The 20,783-nt window shown below is 35.8% G+C and overlaps 1 protein-coding gene across 4 annotated transcripts in view; it reads right to left on the bottom strand.

Moving 5' to 3' along the window:
• Positions 1–20,783, bottom strand: part of LOC122816784 (interleukin-4 receptor subunit alpha-like) — a 635,553-nt gene that overhangs the window by 200,702 nt on the left and 414,068 nt on the right. The window lies entirely within an intron of this gene.

Below are 20,783 nucleotides of genomic sequence, written 5' to 3'. Positions count from 1 at the left end.
CTGAAATTTGCAAAAAGAAATGGGAAGCCTCCAAAGTAGGAGATGGTGCAGCAGGAATACCAAACATACTGAAAACAAGTTTGTGATCGAAAGACAAAATTTGATAAATATCATTACAACACTTTGTCTTCCTTCGGTCAACTAGTCACAGATAAAAACAGTGCTACAGATCGAAGACAAATCTATTATTCCCTATTCACAGCACATAACAGGTGTGTTTGAAACTTCTTCTGGTCCCTGAAAATCCTGAAGAAAAAACAGCCAGTGGGTTGTTGGCAGTCTTTGCTTAAGGGCCATTTACCTCAAATACGTGATCAGATTAAAAAAAGTTTGCCTTAACTGGCAATGCTTGGTCTACAGGACAGCCAATTAAGCTCAATATGCTGCTTATCACATTGTAAAATAGTATTATCAAAAGCATGAAAATCTAATGGACTTTCAACTTCAAAAGACAAATACTCAAGGAAGAGGTCGAGAAAAAAGGAGATGAAGAAGAAGATTTATACTGCCTTAGCAAGCCTCTGCTAAGCTCCCCCGGGGGCTAAAGTACATCAAAACTATTGACCATTTTATCTGGCCCCAGAATATATGCAACATGAACTAAATGATAAACCTCTACTTTAACTGTGAACAGGGAGGCCAGTGGCAGAATGACCCCTTTGCAGCCAGTAGGTACACAATACAAATCCATTCACTCCCTAACCAAGCCACACAACAAACTGTAGAACACCAAAAGCCACCAACTGGAACAATGTCTGGTAGCATGACAAATAGGAATGCCATGGACAGGAATCAGAGCTATTTCCCTTGTTACCAGTAGAATAGTAAAGCCTGTTTATTCAAATAAAAAGTATAGGATGGTAGTAACCCAATCCTCACAAAAATAGTGCTTTGTCTTTTCAAAATCATTAAATCAAGCAAAAATGCACTCCAGGAGGAATGAACCAAAGTATAGCAACCACAGTTTATTCACCAACACAGTAAAATCAGAACGCTTAACGTTTCACCACATTTTCGTCTTAAATAGAAACTTCATCAAATTTGACAATACCAACCTTCAAAACCATATTTAAATAATTGTACCACCCCAATAAATCAATTAAACCATTAGTCTTAAAGCAGTATACAACAGACCATGAATAATGCATGCAAAACCATATATATATATATATATATATATATATATATTTGATTAAAAATATTTAAAATGTAGACTAGCCACAACTTGTATAATAAAAAATGTCACAAATATATATTAAAATACACATATTTAGAACAATTTTATTTTTAAAAAGAACACTAATATAGTAATCATACTGAGCATCTACCTAAAAATTGTACAACACTACCATCCAGTGGTCAACTAATGTAAATGTTAAAGTTTAGCTGCTCTTAAGTTTAATACTGGTGCCAGGGAGATCATATCATTTAAACCTGGGAACCTATTGGCTGCTCTTAACTTTAATACTTGTGCCAGGGAGACCATATCATTTAAACCTGTGAATCTATTGGCTTTGAAAACAATCTGCTAATACAGTTCCCTATATTCCAATCTGGTCTCCCAAGGGTCATCTCTAATATCCATGATATTCACTTCAACAATAAAAAAAAGTGGAATTCTGCCCCTACACATGTCAAGGTGTGCTTATATAAAGCATTAGTTGAATTACTTTTCTTAATGTCATAACCATACTCATAAATTCTTAACTTGAACTTTCATTCAGTTTTCCCCAAATAAAATGCATGACATTTATTACACAAGGCAATATAAACCACACCACTTGTGTTGCAATTGGTGTAGCCTTTACTTTTTATATATCTATCCCTAACACCTACATATAAAGTATCCCCCCTCCTTTACATAATGGCACTGTGGACAAGAACCGCATTTATAAGTCCCATTTTTCTTCTGCTTCGTAGCAATATGTTTAGCCCTTCTATTTTCCAACACATTCTTAATTTTCAAACCTTTACGATAAGTCCACTTTAAGGGTCTTTCAAAAATTACATTTAAATCTGAAACACTAGAAAATTTTGCCCGTTCTCTTTCAATTGTATTTCTAACCACCACCAAATCACCATGATAGGTAATAACCAATGCACCTTCATAGGTGTTTTCCCTTTTTTTCATTTTTAATACCATACTGACCAATACCTTCCCCACCACTTCCTAGTATGGGTGCAAATTTGGTGGTTCTACTTTCAATGACCTCCTCGTGGACTTCCAACAATAGCCTTTCAGGATATCCTCTTGCCTTGAACATTTCAATTAACAATTGACATTCATTCTTGAAATCTTCCTCCTCAGAAGTCAATCTTCTTATTTGAACAAATTGACCCTTCACTAAACCCCTTTTCTGATAAAAATGGATGAGCACTTTCATAGTGTAAATAAAAATTCGAAAAGGTATTTTTTCTAAACACCTTAGACTTAAATCTACCATTGTACTTTGAAATATTAACGTCCGAATAATTCATTTAATTATGCTTTATCTCATAAGTAAATTTTACAAAACTGGTAGTGTTGGACATATAATCAAAAAACTCTAAATATCTTTCTTCAGTATCTTTCAAGAATAAGCAGATGTCATCCAAAAACCATCTGTAAAAATTCCAACAACCCTTATAGTCAGAGTTAAAAATAAATATTTGCTCCTAATAAGATAAAATAATATCTGCATTATGTGGGAGCACAATTAGCCCCCATAGCCCCCAAGAGAGCTGATAATGCAGGTTCTGGGCTAAGGGAGAGAATTTTTGGTGGATTTAATGATTTTCCCAGTATACTGAGGACTGGAAATGACAATCATAATGAGACTAATGCGAGTAATGCTTCTGCCGGTGTACAGAATGCCAATGAACAAGGTGACTGTCTTTTAGCTTTTAAACAAAATGGAAAACTGTACATTAATCTTGTATTAAATAGTAAATATGTCTTTTCAACTGAACAGGTAATTAATGATCGTGACAATGACACACATGCTAACAATTTGCATAAATTGGATGGTTCTTTGTACAAGTACAAAATGTTAGAACTGGATAATGCTTATTTAAAACACTGCATTGACTTACATACTGTTCCAAAAGATTTAAGGGTATGTAAATACCCTAATAATGTGGAAAAAGGTTTGTTGTTTCACAAGGAGTTGATTTCTATTTTTGATAGATGTGGTTTGGATATTATGAAGGCAATAATAAGGAAAAAATGAACATGAAATGAAACTGTTGCTGAATGTAATTGAGTGCACCAACCAGAATTTAATCAATGATTTGTTGTTTACCATTGAAGGGGAGAAAAATAAATATCTTGAAATTTTTGAGAAAGTGGAGGTTAAATGTAAGAGTGTTTTTAGTAGGAAATTAGGTAAATTAGAAAAGGATGTGAAGGAGTACAAAGACACTACGAGATATCCCAGGCCGAGGCTATTAAGAAATACTGTGGCAATTATGATGTGATGATTATGAGACAAATTTTAATAACAGTGAAAACAGACAAGGGCAGGATGGATTAAGGGAGAGGCAGGATGAACGAGCCCCATGCAATCTAAGGGACCCTTTGGATTTTCCTCATCTCCAAAGATCGGAGAGACTGAGGAAGAAGGACCCGGTATGTTACAATTACAGCAGTTGGAAAGGGGGATACAAGGGTCATCAAAGAGAGGACAGATAAAGGACATTTTTAATGAAGGTGTCATCTACAGCTATAATGGTTTTAATATATTTAATTATAGTAATATAGATGTAAAGGAAGGGCATTTTAACCTATTATCAAAAGGTTTTAAATTTATACCCAGAAATAAGGCGAACATCAGTAGAGTAATTATGGATTTTATAATATTTATATACTGTTTAATGGCCATGAAAAAATAAGTAGAACAGAAAGTGCATTAATTAGAAAAAGTATTTATAACCCTCCAATTACACCCACAGCTAAGATATTTTGAGTTAATGGTTGAAAAGGAGCTGAGACAGGTAATAAAAGAAAATAAGGCTAAGTCCAATTTAACTAAGGATGAACTTGAAAAATAATGCTTCAAGAAGAGTGATAAAACCAGACAAAGGTGGTGGGGTTGTTATTAAGGACATCATCATCTACAAAGGTAAGATGATGGAAACACTAAATGAATGTACGAAATATACTAGGTTGTCCATAAATGAAATTAATGTAGAATATAGAAAGATTATTGTAAGTTTAAAATGATCTTTTGATAGAAGGACTTATTGATCTGGATACTTACAATTATTTACATGTCCCTAATAACCAAGGTACACAAGGATAGTAATACCCGACCACTTAGACCTATAGTGTCTGCTGAGGGCTCGGTGACTGTCCCCCTGGCCAACTATATAGATGTAAAGCTTATAAAATTGTCTATGGCAGCTACAAATAGTGTGAAAGATTCTTGGGACTTATTAAAAAGTGTGGATAATAATGTATACAATGATAATTTGATTTTTATTACTGTAGATAATAATATCGTTCGGCTTTTCCCAGTTTGGGGTCGCCACAGCGGATCACTGGTCTGCTTATGATTGGCAATGTTTTTTTTTTACGGTGTCGAGTTGCCAGCCCAGCGACCAAACTTCAAAGAAGGCACACCCACTCACAAACGCACCTACCTGCATGTCTTTAAACTTCACTTGGCCACGGGGAGAACATGCAGACTCTACACAGAAGGCTTACCAGCTGGGAATCAAACTGGAGAGCCTCTAGCTCTGAGGTGACAAAGCTAACTGCTGCACCATTGTGGCCTATTTTTATTTTTATTACTGAAGATGTTATTGACTTATTCACTTCCATATGACATGAGGAAGGATTAGAGTGGTTTGAAGAGATTCTAAGTAATTATGATGGGTTATCTTTTAATGAGTTTTGCACATATTTAGGATTAATGGATATAGTATTGAGAAATAATTTTATTTTCTTTGAAGGCAAATTTTTCCAAGTTAGGGGTGTTGCTAAGGGGGATAATTGTGCTCCCACATACGTAAATATTACTTTATTGTACTGGGAACAAAAATGTATTTTTAACGCAGACTATAAGGATTGTTGGAATTTTTACAGATGGTTTTTGGATGACATCTGTTTATATCGGATAGATACCGAAGAATAATTTTTGGAGTTTTTTGATTATATGTCCAACACTACACAGTTTTTTAAAATTCACTTATGAGATAAAACATAATGAAATTAAATACTTGGACATTAATATTTCAAAGTACAATGGTAGATTTAAGTCTAAGGTGTTTAGAAAAAATACCTTTTCGAATTCTTATTTACACTATGAAAGTGCTCGTCCGTTTTATCAGAAAAGGGGTTTAGTGAAGGGTCAATTTGATCGAATGAGCAGATTGACTTCTGAGAAGGATGAGTTCAAGAATGAACGTCAATTGTTAATTGAAATGTTCAAGGCAAAAGGATACCTTGAAAGTTTATTGTTGGAAGTCCAAGAAGTGGTTGAAAGTAGAACAAGCAAATCTGCACCCATACTAGGAACTGGTGTCAGAAGTATTGGCCAGTATGGTATTCAAAATGAAAAAAGGGAAAACAATGAAGATGCATTGGTTATCACCTATGAAGGTGATTCAAGGGTGGTTAGAAATATAATTGAAAGAGAATGGGCAAAATTCTCTAGTGTTTCAGATTTAAATATAATTTTTGAAAGACACTTAAAATGGACTTATCGTAAAGGTTTGAATATTAAGAATGTGTTGAAAAATAGTAGGGCTAAACATATTGCTACGAGGCAGATGAAAATGGCACTTATAAGTGTGGTTGTTGTCCACAGTGCCCTTATGTAAAGGAGGGGGGATACTTTATATGTAGGTGCTAGGGATAGATATATAAAAAGTAAAGGCAACACAAGTGGTGTGGTTTATATTGCCTTGTGTATTAAATGTCAGGCATTTTATTTGGAGAAAGAAAGTTGAAGTTAAGAATTTATGAGCACAGGTATGACATTAAGAAAAATAATTCAACTAATGCCTTATATAAGCACACCTTGACATGTGTAGGGACAAAATTCCACTTTTTATTGTTGAAGTAGTGGACATACATATTGGAGGTGGCCCTTGGTAGACCAGATTGGAATATAGGGAACTGTATTGGCAGATTGTTTTCAAAGCCAATAGGTTCCCGGGTTTAAATGATATGGTCTCCCTGGCACCAGTATTAAAGTTAAGAACAGATAAACTTTAACATTTACATTAGTTGACCACTGGATGGTAGTGTTGTATATTTTTAGGTAGTTGCTCGGTATGCTTAACATATTAGTGTTTTTAAAAAAAAAAAATTAGTTCTAAATATGTGTATTTTAATATATATTTGTGACATTTTTTATTATATATGTTGTGGCTAGGTACGACACTGTGTACATTTTAAATATTTTTAATGATTTTATATATATATATATATATATATATATATATATATATATATATATATATATATATATACATATGTTTTGCATATATTATTATTGGTCCATTGTATACTGCTTTAAGACTAATGGTTTAATTGATTTATTGAGATGGTGCAATTACTTAATTATTTAAATATGGCTTTGAGGGTTGGTATGTTCAAATCTGATGACGTTTCTTTGGAAGACGAAAACACAGTGAAACGTTAAGCATTCTGACTTTACTGTGTTGGTGAATAAACAGTTTTTGCTATACTCTGGTTCATTGCTCCTGGAGTACTTTTTTGCCTGGTTTACTAATTTGAATTTTTGGCACTTTATCTACTGTTTTTCTTTTCAAAATCAAGTGGATGACTATGAAATGGTAAGGTAGATACATGACAGTTACTGCCATTCACCTGACACAGTCTGGCACCACATGGATGAATGGTCATTAGCCAACATTCTTTAAGTCAACTGGAGGAAAAATGCCTAAATTAAGACAAATCGTGTCAGATTGGTATGGCTTTATGTTTCCCAAGTCATTCAGCATACTGCAAATACTTCTTATATTTGCATTAAGCACAATGTTTCTAAAAGTGTTTCAGTCATTAGTAATGCTCTTGGGGACCATTTTTATTGTCCAGGTAAATTTTTTAGTTACCTCAGTCTCAGACATTTTGCTATTTGGTACTGATTGTAGATGTACTTCTGGCTGAGTAAGCATAGCTATGTGTAAAAAAAAAATGATGCAATAGCAGTCTCAAAGATGCTGTTGAAAGAACTTATTCCTACACTTGGTGTACCCTGCTGTATTCAATCTGACAAGGGCAAACATATTACTGGTAATGTTATTAAGCACTGTGTAACATTTTGAATGTGACTATGAAGTACTAAACTTCTAGGGTAGTGGTGCGTTATGAATGCTACTGTTATGAACAGGCTAGCAAAACTGCTTGAAGTGGCAGGCCTTAAATGGTCAGATGATGTACCGCTTGTGTTATTCAGTGTTAATCAGTACCTTCTACAAAATAGTCCACTCCAAGAAATGCTCATAGGTTAACCCATGAGAATGCCAACTAACTTGGAATAACAAATATTCATGAAACTATATTATTTTACTACAAACAACTTCCTTCTATTTTACAGCACATGCAGTCTCAAGCTATCTCTGCTCAGTAGCGGTCTGACTCCACTTGTTTCTAAAAAAACAAGACAGGCAACGGGATATATTTTCATTCATTTTTTCCAGAAAACATACCCTTCAGTTCAGGTGGAAAAGTCCTTTTCTAGTCTTCCTCACAACAGCCCCAGCTATGTAGTGTAAGGGATCAATTACTTTGAGCCATGTTTTCCCACATCAGAAAAATACATACACATGGGGGGAGAGTCACCAAGTCCAGCAGCATCAGCCACACGCAAGTCAATACCAGATGAGACCTTCCCACTAGCTGTGTACAGCAGTGGAATCACCACCAGGACCCGAGCCAAAACCCAACCCCTACCACCACCTAAGGAGGAGTATAGTGAATGAGTGCTATTTCTGGTATCATCAACCAGTGGGGGTCTGGCAACCCAGCACAAACCCTGGATTCAGCAAATGAGTCAAGTAAAGAAGTGCTACTCATGCATCTACGTTTGCAATTTTTTGTGCAGTTCCTGCAGCCACACCCACCTCATCATTATTATGGATTTGCTGTTCTTACTACTACCACAATAACATACACCACAATAACAGCAACCTGCTAATGTACTTCTGCTCTTACTGTGAGCAGATATCATAGGTACTTTTCTACTTCTACTATTAATATAAAGGGAGACTCAGACTGGAATCCTAAATCCAATAACTGTACCCACTGACTATTTGGATGTTTTCAATGTTTCACAATGTTGAGATTGTGCACATATTCCCATGCCTATCTTTCCAGATGCAGTAATGGCCTTTCCTGCTCATGAAAATAACATCTGGAGAAAAATAAGCAAGCCATTGACTAGTATCAAAGTCCCTTGTTACCCTATAAACAATTATAAGTAGGTGGTAACCTTACAGCTAATAAAATATCTACATGTTATGAATCCAACCATCCACAACCTCTTCTTCCCTTTTTGCACGTTCCTATAAAATGTGCGGTGTCAAATAAGACACAGCTCCTGGAGTGTTACTGTGAGAACATATGTGGAGATGGCACAGAAGTAAAAGAAATGTCAGTGCTGCAAGACTATTATGCCATGTGTGGAAATTATGCATTCCCCTGGCTTCCAGGCAACTTATCAGGGAACAGTTATTGGAGTATGTTATTCTCTTATTTGCATATATCAAGAAATTTCTACAAGGGAAGATTTGAAATGTCTAATACAAGACAAAGACTCAAAATGTTAAAAATCATGTTGGCAAAGTCGATGCATCACGGATTTATCATTATAATTTGGACCACACTGTATTCAAGGGACTTGTACATAGGGACATGGGTGATGATGTCATATACTACGCTGACATACACCCAGCTTATGGAGCAGTTATATCTATTTGGGACCTGAGAAAACTATCCAAACTATTAAATATACAGAGTAATGTCATTTTAAAATCAACTACTCTGACTACTGTTGAAATGACTGCAATACATTCTGCTGTGCTTCAGAATAAGGATGGCATTACATTTTGTGCTAGCTTCAAAGGGCTGGATATTTGTTGTAGATGGTTGGGAGGGTGGTCTAATGGTTAAGGTGATTATCTTACAGACACAAGGTGCAGGGTTTGAGTCTCACAAGGGATAATTGGCTAGGGTTAAAATGGCTCACAAGGGCAGTTAGCTTAGTACTAACCTATGAATCCTATGAATCTTATTCAGTCACAAGAGCAAAGAGTTGCTCCTTCACACTGGACAACAGAAACTGTCTGTAGTTCCTTTGATATCATACAAAACATGGCTGAACAAAAACATAAAAAAGCTCACAATGGGCAAGGTCTACTAATCTGTTTTATGGCTGAGACGGAAGTATTTGGAAATCTTCCATGTTAATTGTTATCACTGCTATCACACTATTCTTACTCTAATGTCTCTGCAAATCACTGACTACTAGACTGGGTGCATCCAAGAAGAGTATAAAATTACAAAACATGGAAACGGATAAAAAAGTGAAGAAATTTCATTAAAGTTGACATTGCATTTGCAGTACTTGGTGTAGTTAGTGAAATTAAAATAAAACTTGTTTATTTTCATGATCAAGGATGTGATAGTCTAAGAATGTGTCAGTACTAACTTTTTAATTTTGTTTCCTTTTACATTGGCATGCGTGATCTGGAGATACTTGATTTGGTTGCAAAATGTGGTTTTATTTTAAATATGAGTATTCTTCCTTTGTTCTGGGAGATTCACACAAATTTCCTTGGCCACACACAATCATGTGCAAATAACAATGTTTTTTCTTTGCTGAATCCTGAATTTTGTGTTACTCCTTTACAGGAAGCAAAAATCTAGGCAGAAAACAGGAGACAAATTTCTTTCAGTTGTACAAAAGGCAGAAAACAGATGACCTACACATATGATAAAGCATAAAGAGGACAGGCAGTACAGGAATTCAGTGGCATTAGGAACCTTTACAGCCAACAGAACTAATTTTGTATGACCTAATAACATATTCATTTATCCGTTTGACTTTGTTAATCAAGGTGGAGGGAGCACTGAGCACAACAGACCAATTTCAGTCTCAGCTCAAAGAGATTAGAATGTAAGCTGGCAGCCTTGTTCCACAAATCCTAGGAGACAGAAAATATATATGACTCTGTTGGATGGAGGTGATACTGGAAACTCATGTCACTATAGTCCTATCAGTGCTATAATTTTTGTTTAAGTTAGACTATTGACAGACTTAAGGGTTCTCTCTATAAAACACACAGTACTACAGACTTGGATTTAGATGTTTATGTTTTATGAAAACAAGATCACGTCTGAGAAAGCTGATTATTCTGAATTGGTCATTCACCACTGAACTTAGCATTTTTGTTACACCTGTGTGTTTATAACTAAGAATCACAACTGGTATTATTACACACACAGGTATTTTATCCAAACACAATGATTTGTTATTATTATAGTCATAGTTTATTATTAATGAACATTTATAGTTCATGGCTACTGGGACTGGGGAAAAAGTACTTCTGTTTAGGGAACTTATTCTAGGTGGATGCCTGTGACCAGTGGCATCTCTCAATTCTAGTTGCTGTGATCAGTGGTGTTAAATTCCTGGCTTACCAGAATTTACAGATCAGGGTTGCAAACCCTGAAAAGAAATGATCAAATACCAAAACTTACAAATATATTCTTTTGCCGAGACCTTTGATGACAGACAGTCTTTAAAAGTTAAACAAGATTTACAGTCAAAAACTTTCCTGCCTTCATTTGTAAATCAAATTGTTCCAGCATGAGTTTCAAGTAATGTCTTCAATGTTCTGCTACCTATTAAGTATTACTTACTATTAATTATTAAGTTTGTCATTATACATCTGTCCTTCCACTGTTACCCACAGTGTGTGTAACTGTCCTTCTATGAGAGTTGATGATTCAAGCATAGCAGTGGACAGTTCATTTCTCGGATCTGTTCTGATGAGATTATCAGCCAAGAAAGCATGTTCTGCTTTTACCATTCCATATGGAAGAGCTAAGACTGTATCTCCAAATCATGTTAAATATATATATTAAGGCTGTTTGTCATGCGTAGTAATTTTCTTGATTTTTTTGCCAGCATTCATCCTAAGAAACTTGATTTGATGCAGTAAAGCTGCCACAACTGCAATCTGATAATTACTGACGTAGTTTTCTAACCAGTCAAAATCTGATGGAGGCAAAGTCTGTAGAAAATGCTGAGCTAATTTCAAAATGTTGAAAGGTTTTGCTTCTGCTACCCTGTTCTCAGGCCTACTAACACTGCGTCCACTTTCCATCTTATTATTAAACATTTGATTTTGGAGAGTTAGTCTGTCCATGGTTTTCATGTCTACTAACATTATATGCACAGTGCTTGATATTATGCATCCAGCTTGCAACAATGGAAACAGAAACTGCTGAGAGGACTGCTTTCATGCCATTTCTCTCATACCCTGTATAACCATCGTGAACCCCATGAACCCTATTACTCTGTAGCTTTGTTTCTTCTCTTCTTTCTTTGGTAACCATTAATTTTTCTTTATGTATGACCTCTACATATGTAATGCTTCAGAGTCGCAGCATCCAATCAAAGAATCAAGCATTTTCTTTTAACGTAAGTACAATATAAAGAATGGAAAAATATCAGCCTTGGCAAACAAAGACACATAAAACAAAGAAAGTGCTGCCTCACTAATAATTTTCATGCCAGTGCAGTATGTGACTATCCATGTTTCTTATTAGAAAATCCTAACAATAACAATCTGTCCACTGCAGCATCTATACCTTTCACTTAAATCCTGACTCCTTTACACTGACAATAGAGATTTCCTGTCTCCTTCTGCAACTTATTCCAGTAATAAATGAAGGTGCTCTGGTATCCACATGTGTCTTTGTCCACATACCGTAATGTTTCTTGTTCCCTGTCTAAACATACTGTGATCTAATGACACTGAGAATGCCATGTCAGCTGTCTGTTGGTGACCCCGGAAAATACCTAATCAGCCAGGGTCATACTTTGGAAAGCCAAACTTGAAAATGTAAAATAGCAAAAGACATTGCCGTGATCACCCACTTTATTTAACCACATCTGCTAAAATCAATGCAAGATTTATAATATCTCAGTTCAATGACAAATTTGCTGCTTCTGCTGCTATCAGTCAAACCTAACCAAATCTACCTATATTCCTGCCTTGTCCCTACTATTATGTCTGTTTGACCTTTTTTGACCTATGATAGAGAATTTCAACGTGCTAAATACAAAGAATCATCTCAATACATTACAGCTGTGTCATGCTACAAACCTGTCTTGAAAGGTGCTTTTGTATAGCATGAGTGAAACCACCATTCTGAATAAGGTGGCGCAAGCTTAAGCAAGATGGATGGCTGACCAGGGAGAGGACACCTGAAAAATCCCTAAAAAAGGTTTCAACGAGAAGCTAGCAAAAAAAGTAACAAAAGGGAATCATATCCAAAATTCTGCTGGGCCAACTGACTACCTTTAAGATGACATTTCCTAAAAAAAAAAAAAAAAAAACGTATTTTTTCCAAAAGCTAACTACAGTGGTGAGGGATGTGGGAGAAGTCAGTACTGCCAACACAGCACATTGAAAAGAACACCTAAACCTCAGGGGGGAAAAGTCCAACAAATGACCTGAAATGCAGGAGATTGGCAAAAAAGCTGTCACAATTAGAAAAATAAGTGGAGTGGGTAGCTATGAAAACAGGTCAAGATTGCACAGCATCCATATTATAGAGAACCCAGAAACAATAGGTAGTGGTTAATTTGAACAGGTCTGACTGGGCTTGTTAAAGGAAAGATTTAGCCTGCCTGACAAAGCAGCCGAAGATACAAGAACAGTCTTAGGAATGGACAAGAAGGCAGACCCTCCCCAAGTCATGTAGATCTGCTACTATCATACAAAGAGAAGTAAGAAACTTTAAGGCAGGCATGTATACTGAAAACAATCCCTACAGTGGCATAAATATTAGAACAGCAGACTGCCTGTACAATTTTCAGAAAAAAAAATAATGTGCTTAGATAGATGGATGGACTATGAGTTACAGGGAGTACGGGCACAGATCACATACCCTACAATCTTTGTAAGCAACTGGAAAAGACACTGCTTTAAAATTCACAAGGAAGAGAAGTATATGTCACATTTAGGAAAAAAAATGTTGCAAGAGTAGTTCAGCCTGTGAAATATAAAAATAATTCAAATTACCTGGCACCAATGGAGTGAGGTGGGAGCTGGAGGCGGGATAGAAAGGAAGAGAGATTACTTAAACTGCACATTAGAAGGATGACTGCTACTGAAACAAAAACAGGGAAGACATCAACACAAGAGGACCCTTTTGTACGTACAAATCCAATCATATCGCTCAACTGGAAAGTTTCTAAAGGTTTCAAACCAAAACAATTAACAGTTGTAAATACTTCATCTACCCCAAAAGATTAGAATGGCTTTCCTTATAATTAGTAGCCTTCAGCTCTGAGGTGACCGGTGTCCAGCCTTTGGAGTCACAAAACAATCAATCCGATTTGACCTATTTCTTCACAAAAGCAGTGCCTGTACAACACCCACACTAGGGACCCAAATCCACACCAAAGCATAAACAAGTCTTGCTGGAGGGATAGGATTCCATTACAGCAGGTTCCCAGCCTATGGAATAAGTTGCTGCTACAACAGGTCAAACAAAGTACTGCCTTGGATACCTTTATGGTTAGTCTTGAATGACTTGATAGGTAGACATAGATTTACATCAGGGTTGCCATGTACTGTCCTTCTCAATTTGAGAGGTAAGCCCTATTAAACGCTTCACAAGGATGGCATGAACACTTAAGTCTGTCTTCTTAAAGGTGCATATGGCTAGGCATCTTACGGTCCTCAAGATTACTCGCCTAATATTATTCCTATGTTGCAGCAAAAGAAACTGCTCCTTCCAACGGAGACTGCTCGTCACAAGCCAGGAATAGTAGATACAAAAACACATTCAGTCTCACCACAGAAACGGCAAATAAGCAGTATAATAAAACAAAAACTTTAATGGAGACAAGCGCTTTCGCATATTGTAAATACGCTTCTTCAGATCATGAATTACAAAAAGAACTGGAAGATTTTATACATTGTTACTGTGACTCAGTCACATCAAATTGAACCAGATGAAATCAATTAGTCAATCTAATTAAAGACAGCAATTAGTTAACTAGCTATTCAACAGAAAAAGAAAAAGGGAACAGAGGTGGAGACTATATGAATCACTTAGAAAGTAAAGAGTTAGAGTGTTTTTTTAAATTAAAAGCACATCACTCGCCAGGACTTAATGCCTATGTTTCCATAAGGTCTTTTTTAGCCTCACGCAGATAATATATATATCTCACAGATTATATAATGGTTAAGCAAAGACTATTAGATACAAGTAGTTATTTGGAGTTTTGAGTATTGTCATTCGTATATATATTTATATGCTCCATGTAGTTTTAATACATGTCCTATTATATGAGAGGATTAATAAGTAATAATTAATTCAGGGTCATTTTATACATCCACATCATGTATTTATATTTAAAATATATCTAATGTTTTAATAATAGTTTATGAGTATGAAATTGTTTATATTACAGGTCATATTTTTGTTTTGTTTTTTAAAATAATGGTTTTTTAAAGAATTTTTGAATACACGAGTTTAATGAGTGTATGCTTTAACTTTTATACATACTATATGATGGCCTGAATTTTCAAGTTATTAATTTTCTAATGAAACTGCATGTTAGAATGTTGTTTTATATCTAAAAGTTGAAATTTTTGAACTTGAACAACCTTTGTTCTTTTTCTTTTTCTGTTGAATAGCTAGTTAACTAATTGCTGTCTTTAATTAGATTGACTAATTGATTTCATCTGGTTCAATTTGATGTGACTGAGTCACAGTAATGATGTATAAAATCTTCCAGTTCTTTTTGTAATTCATGATCTGAAGAAGCGTATTTACAATACGCGAAAGCGCTTGTCTCCATTAAAGTTTTTGTTATATTATACTGCTTATTTGCCGTTTCTGTGGTGAGACTGAACGTGTTTTTGTATCTACTATTCCTGGCTTGTGACGAGCAGTCTCCATTGGAAGGAGCAGTTTCTTTTGCTACATTTTATTTATTTAACTGCCTTTCCACACAGTATGGCTAACACGAATGTTGAACTGGACTACAATCCGGAACCGAAGACCAATACAGTTTCCAACAGATGGACAAGTATCATTAACAATAATGTTAATCCTTTATTGGCTCTGGATCTGCAGGTATTGACCCCAATGATTATAGACAATGACACAGACAATTTGGAACAATTTAACTCTTTATCCAGACAGCTGGAGAATGATCTATTTAGGCTGCAACGCCTAGTTTGGCAAAGGAAACACATGGAGGCTTGCCTGCATTTTCGGCTCGTCCCCAGAGGCAAGCGGATTCTCTGCATGCCTACATATGAGGAGAGCCATCCAGTTTTGTTAAAACTATGGCAGGACATCAATCTGGATGCTAGCTTTAAATATGTACAGTTACTCATTGACTATTTTAAGCCTATTGAACAAGAATTGTTATCCAAAGTGTCCAGATTGAATAGTGAGATTCGTGACAATTTTAAAAATGACTCGTGCATTAAGAAACTTGATAGTATCTATGCCCAAGTGGATGCTTATTTTATTAAACTTCAGCAAATTAAACATAAGAAATTGCAGCGCGACTTCCAGGATTTCTCAACAGGGGGCATGTTTGTCTGGCAGAAGAGATCAGATCGCGCCACTTTGATGGGCGATTCTGCTCGTAACACAGCGTCTAACGACACTACGCTTGTAGCAGCTGGCGTTTGTGCCTCTTCCTCAGCAGAAATAAGATCTTTGAGTTCTGGGGGTAGTTCTAATACTCCTTTTGTCACTCCTCCTGAAATGCTTCCTTCTAGAGGGGTTGAAGTAACTGTATCCACACCGTTACCTAATCAGGAAGCTGACCATAACTCTGTTACACTTAGGGATCTAGGGGCCATACGGAAGTATGGTTCTGATGGTAATGATCGTTTTTTACCTCTTCCCATCAAGAACAACGTGTTCCAACGGGATCGCTCCAGAGGTTGGGACAGAAGAAAACGGAAACTATCGGGAGACTACCAGCAACAACAGAGGAGAAGACCAAGACAGTAACAAACCTGTTTTTCAACCTTTCCAGGTTTGTGCTTACTCCATCTGACATTAACGTTTTAAATAAAGGTTTATCCTTTATTCCTTCGCAGGGCAGTGTGCTGCATGACTTATTGATTGATTTACATGTATTTTCGTGCACTGTAGCCCTTAAATTATGTTTTTCTGATAAAACAGAAGGCAACGTTAATGACTGTATAGTAGGAAACTATATATGTAAACGTAAAAGTACGTATTCACCTGTATTACCAGCACATGTTGATAATTTTGTTAGGATGTGTGAAAGAGATTTATATGAATATTTTTTTAGTGGAGCTAGAAAATGTTTATACTTCAATATGAAGCCAGAAGAGAGATGCTCACTTTATAAACTTTCCTCTAACTCAGCTCTTACTATAAGACCCGCTGACAAGGGAGGGGGAGTAGTGCTGTTGAACACTGAGGACTATAGAGATTCTATGGTTAACATGCTTAGTGACTAATACTTATGTAAAAATTGATGTTTTAAAGTTAAACAATATAGTTAAAGAAGTAAATGACACATTTTATGATTTGTTGATGTGCCGTCAGATAACGAAAGAGCTATATGACTTCTTCTACAATGAAAACCCCAAAACACCAGCCATTAAAGGCCTACCTAAAATGCACAAGGCCATAGACCCCCCCTCCCCTACGACCTATTGTTAGTGGTGACAAATGGGTTACAGAGAATGTCTCAGTATTCTTAGAGAAGACACTGAGACCATTTGTTGATAACATCTCCACTATTTTGAAAGACACTTATGAACTTCTGGATCTGTTAGACAACACTAATTTGGAATTTCAGAAAGGAGAACATCTATTAATAACTATGGATGTGAAAGATTTATTCACATGTATTCCTAACAATGAAGGCATTGATGCCATAAGAATGTTGTTCCAATGTTTTCCCACTATAGACCGCAATAAAGAAATTTTAATTTGTCAGTTATTAGATCTGGTATTGTCGCATAATGTGTTTGCACATGGGGATGACCTGTATCTACAACAAGCTGGTGTGGCCATGGGCACCCCATGTGCCAACACTTATGCAAACTTAGTAGTCTATCAATGGGAGAAAGAGTTTCTCTTCACTCATAAAGATTTCAGCAAGGTGCTGATTTACAGACGTTTTGTGGACGATGTCCTGATTGTCTGGAATGGTACTCCTACAGAGTTTGAGATTTTCATGAAACATCTAGAAACCACTAATAATTTTCTTAGGTTCACATTCGATGTTTCTTATGAATCAGTCAGTTTTCTTGATGTCAGTTTGAGTATACAAGAGGGTAGATTAACTTCAACCCTCTACAGGAAGCAATGTTGGAAGAATGCTATACTTCAATTTGATAGTATGCATCCTCGCCATGTTTTCAAAGGCATAGTAAAGAGTCAGTTTAATAGGTTGTTAAAGATTTGTAGGCAAGAAAGGGATCGGACGATGGAACTTGATAACATGGAGAGAATTTTTGTTGATAGGGGCTACGATGTCTTCATGGTTAAGAAAATAAGATCTCAGGTGACAGGAGAAGTTCAGGATATGGAATGTACAATGTCCTATAAATATTATAAAAGTCACTGTGATAATAATAAACATAGAATCAAGACTAATTTCATGGAGAGAGTTTTATTACAACATACACTAATGATATTACAGCTATTAGGAATATTATTTATAAGAACTGGGGTGTGTTGACCATTGATGACAAGACAGCTAAGATTGTTGGTCACACCCCTAGTTTTACTTATAGAAACAATAAGTCTCTGAAAAAGTTATTATGCACGAGTTCAGGGAGTAATGTTCTAAACTGTCCGGTAGTCTTGGGACAGTTGGGTACCTTCCCCTGCAGAAAGTGTAACTATTGTCAATATATATCTACTGATTCTGAGTTTATTCATCCTACATTAGGTAGTTGTGTGAAACCAAGTTGCTATGCAACTTGTGAGACAACTGGTTTAATATATCTAGCATCCTGTAATGAATGTCCTGCATTTTACATAGGACTTACAAAACGTAAACTCAAGCAGAGAATATATAACCACCTCTATGACATCAGGTGCAAGAATGAACTTAATGCACTAGCCAAGCATATTTCCGTGAATTTCGGTCATGCCTTTTCTTTTAGGGTTTTGCAAGTTGTACATCCAGGGAACAGAGGTGGAGACTATATGAATCACTTAGAAAGTAAAGAGTTAGAGTGGATTTTTAAATTAAAAGCACATCACTCGCCAGGACTTAATGCCTATGCTTCCATAAGGTCTTTTTTAGCCTCATGCAGATAATATATAGATCTCACAGATTATATAATGGTTAAGCAAAGACTATTATATATAAGTAGTTATTTGGAGTTTTGAGTATTGTCATTCGTATATATATTTATATACTCCATGTAGTTTTAATACATGTCCTATTATATGAGAGGATTAATAAGTAATAATTAATTCAGGGTCATTTTATACATCCACATCATGTATTTATATTTAAAATATATCTAATGTTTTAATAATAGTTTATGAGTATGAAATTGTTTATATTACAGGTCATATTTTTGTTTTGTTTTGTTTTTTAAAATAATGTTTTTTTAAAGAATTTTTGAATACATGAGTTTAATGAGTGTATGCTTTAACTTTTATACATACTATATGATGGCCTGAATTTTCAAGTTATTAATTTTCTAATGAAACTGCATGTTAGAATGTTGTTTTATATCTAAAAGTTGAAATTTTTGAACTTGAACAACCTTTGTTCTTTTTCTTTTTCTGTTGAATAGCTAGTTAACTAATTGCTGTCTTTAATTAGATTGACTAATTGATTTCATCTGGTTCAATTTGATGTGACTGAGTCACAGTAACAATGTATAAAATCTTCCAGTTCTTTTTGTAATTCATGATCTGAAGAAGCGTATTTACAAAACACGAAAGCGCTTGTCTCCATTAAAGTTTTTGTTTTATTATACTGCTTATTTGCCGTTTCTGTGGTGAGACTGAACGTGTTTTTGTATCTATTATTCCTGTGTTCCTACAAATACAGAGATTAAAAAGCAGAAAGAGGAATGGCAAAGAAGGAACACAGGGTAAGACTGGAGATCCCTGCACTCAGATATAATGAAAGGCCAGAAGAGAGGATAGTAAGAAGCCTGCTTAGGGGGAGAAAAGAGGAAGTGCCTGCTGGAGTTGTAAAAAAAAAAAAAAAAAAGAAAGAAAAAGAAAGAACAGGGATGAAACACATCCTGGGTATGTGAATGGGAAAAATATCTGTTACAGAAAGCAACTGAAACATGCATGGGTGTCACTGAGAAAGGAGGGGAGGTGAAAAAGGAATTCTTCAAGTAGGAATATGGAGAGCAAGATATTATGTAGTCCATTCAAGAGCAGGGACAGCTTTGGAGTCCTGGCAGCAGTGTTCAACAGACAAAGAAAGACATCTTAGACAAAGAACTGCTCAAAGAACTCACATTTCTAGCAACAAAGGTAATATGAGTAGTGAAAATTAGGGAATTGTTGCAAGCTAGGATTTGTGAACGGAAACAGGTGCTACAGAATTAATAGTGACAGAAGAGAAGGTGAGATAGGGGAGGAGATGAAAGCACAGACAAATCCCACAAAGCAGCAATATAGAACAGTCATACTGCCCACTGGCAGACTACTAGAATGACAGAGTGCATCTAGGATGGACTGCACATAATGAAGCAATAAACATTTACACCTTTCTGTAACATGGCATGCAATGATGCTGTCATAGTTCATAAAACAGTAGCCTAAAATAATTCCAGCCCAAATTAAGACTCATCAAGTCGAAACAGGGTATTGTCATACTTCCCTAAATCTTAAAACACTGCCATTTCTTCCCACCATCCATATCCAGAATGTGACAGCTGTGGGCCAAAGACTATGGAATTGTTTACATTAACAAGAAAAAAGAAAAAAAGATTTTGCCCTCATTGTAATAAAAAAAAAACTTTGAAAAATATAGAAATTCCCTACTTTTGCACATAAGGAATATTCACAAAAATAGTTTGAAGACTGGGTAGATACGATGGAATTTTTTTTTTTTTTTTTTTTGCTCTGGTCCATCAATGTGGAATTTCACAGTTCAAAACAGCAAAATGTTGCAAAAGTTTATATCCCTGTTTGGTTCTTCTGTAGTTCCCCTAACATGTGTTGATTTATTTGAGCCTACAGGACTATTTGGCCATAAGTCTCTGGGTAAGAAAGACCTGAAGATAGCACCAGCCAACAACTTCTTTGTATCACAGATGTCCCGTCTTCTTATCCTGGCAGCAGGATGGATGCTGGCTAAGGGAGGATAACATGTTTGGGTTAACCACAGACTAAGTACTGTACCAGGGTCTATAAAGAACATCAATGAAGGAATTTCCTGGGGATACTTGGTGAAGAATGAATGAACACTCTTGAGATATATTCATTATGTTTCAAGGTCCTCAGGGGTGAATACAGCCTGGTGTTTTGTAAGGTTTACCTTCATAATGCCGATCGCATTATGGTTGACCCCGCTTCCGTGAATACCAAAATGCAA

The sequence above is a fragment of the Protopterus annectens genome, chromosome 12.part0 (assembly GCF_019279795.1).
Source record: "Protopterus annectens isolate FY-2018-M chromosome 12.part0, PAN1.0, whole genome shotgun sequence".
NCBI lineage: Eukaryota > Metazoa > Chordata > Ceratodontiformes > Protopteridae > Protopterus > Protopterus annectens.
This window is presented reverse-complemented; position numbering and strand designations above follow the sequence as displayed.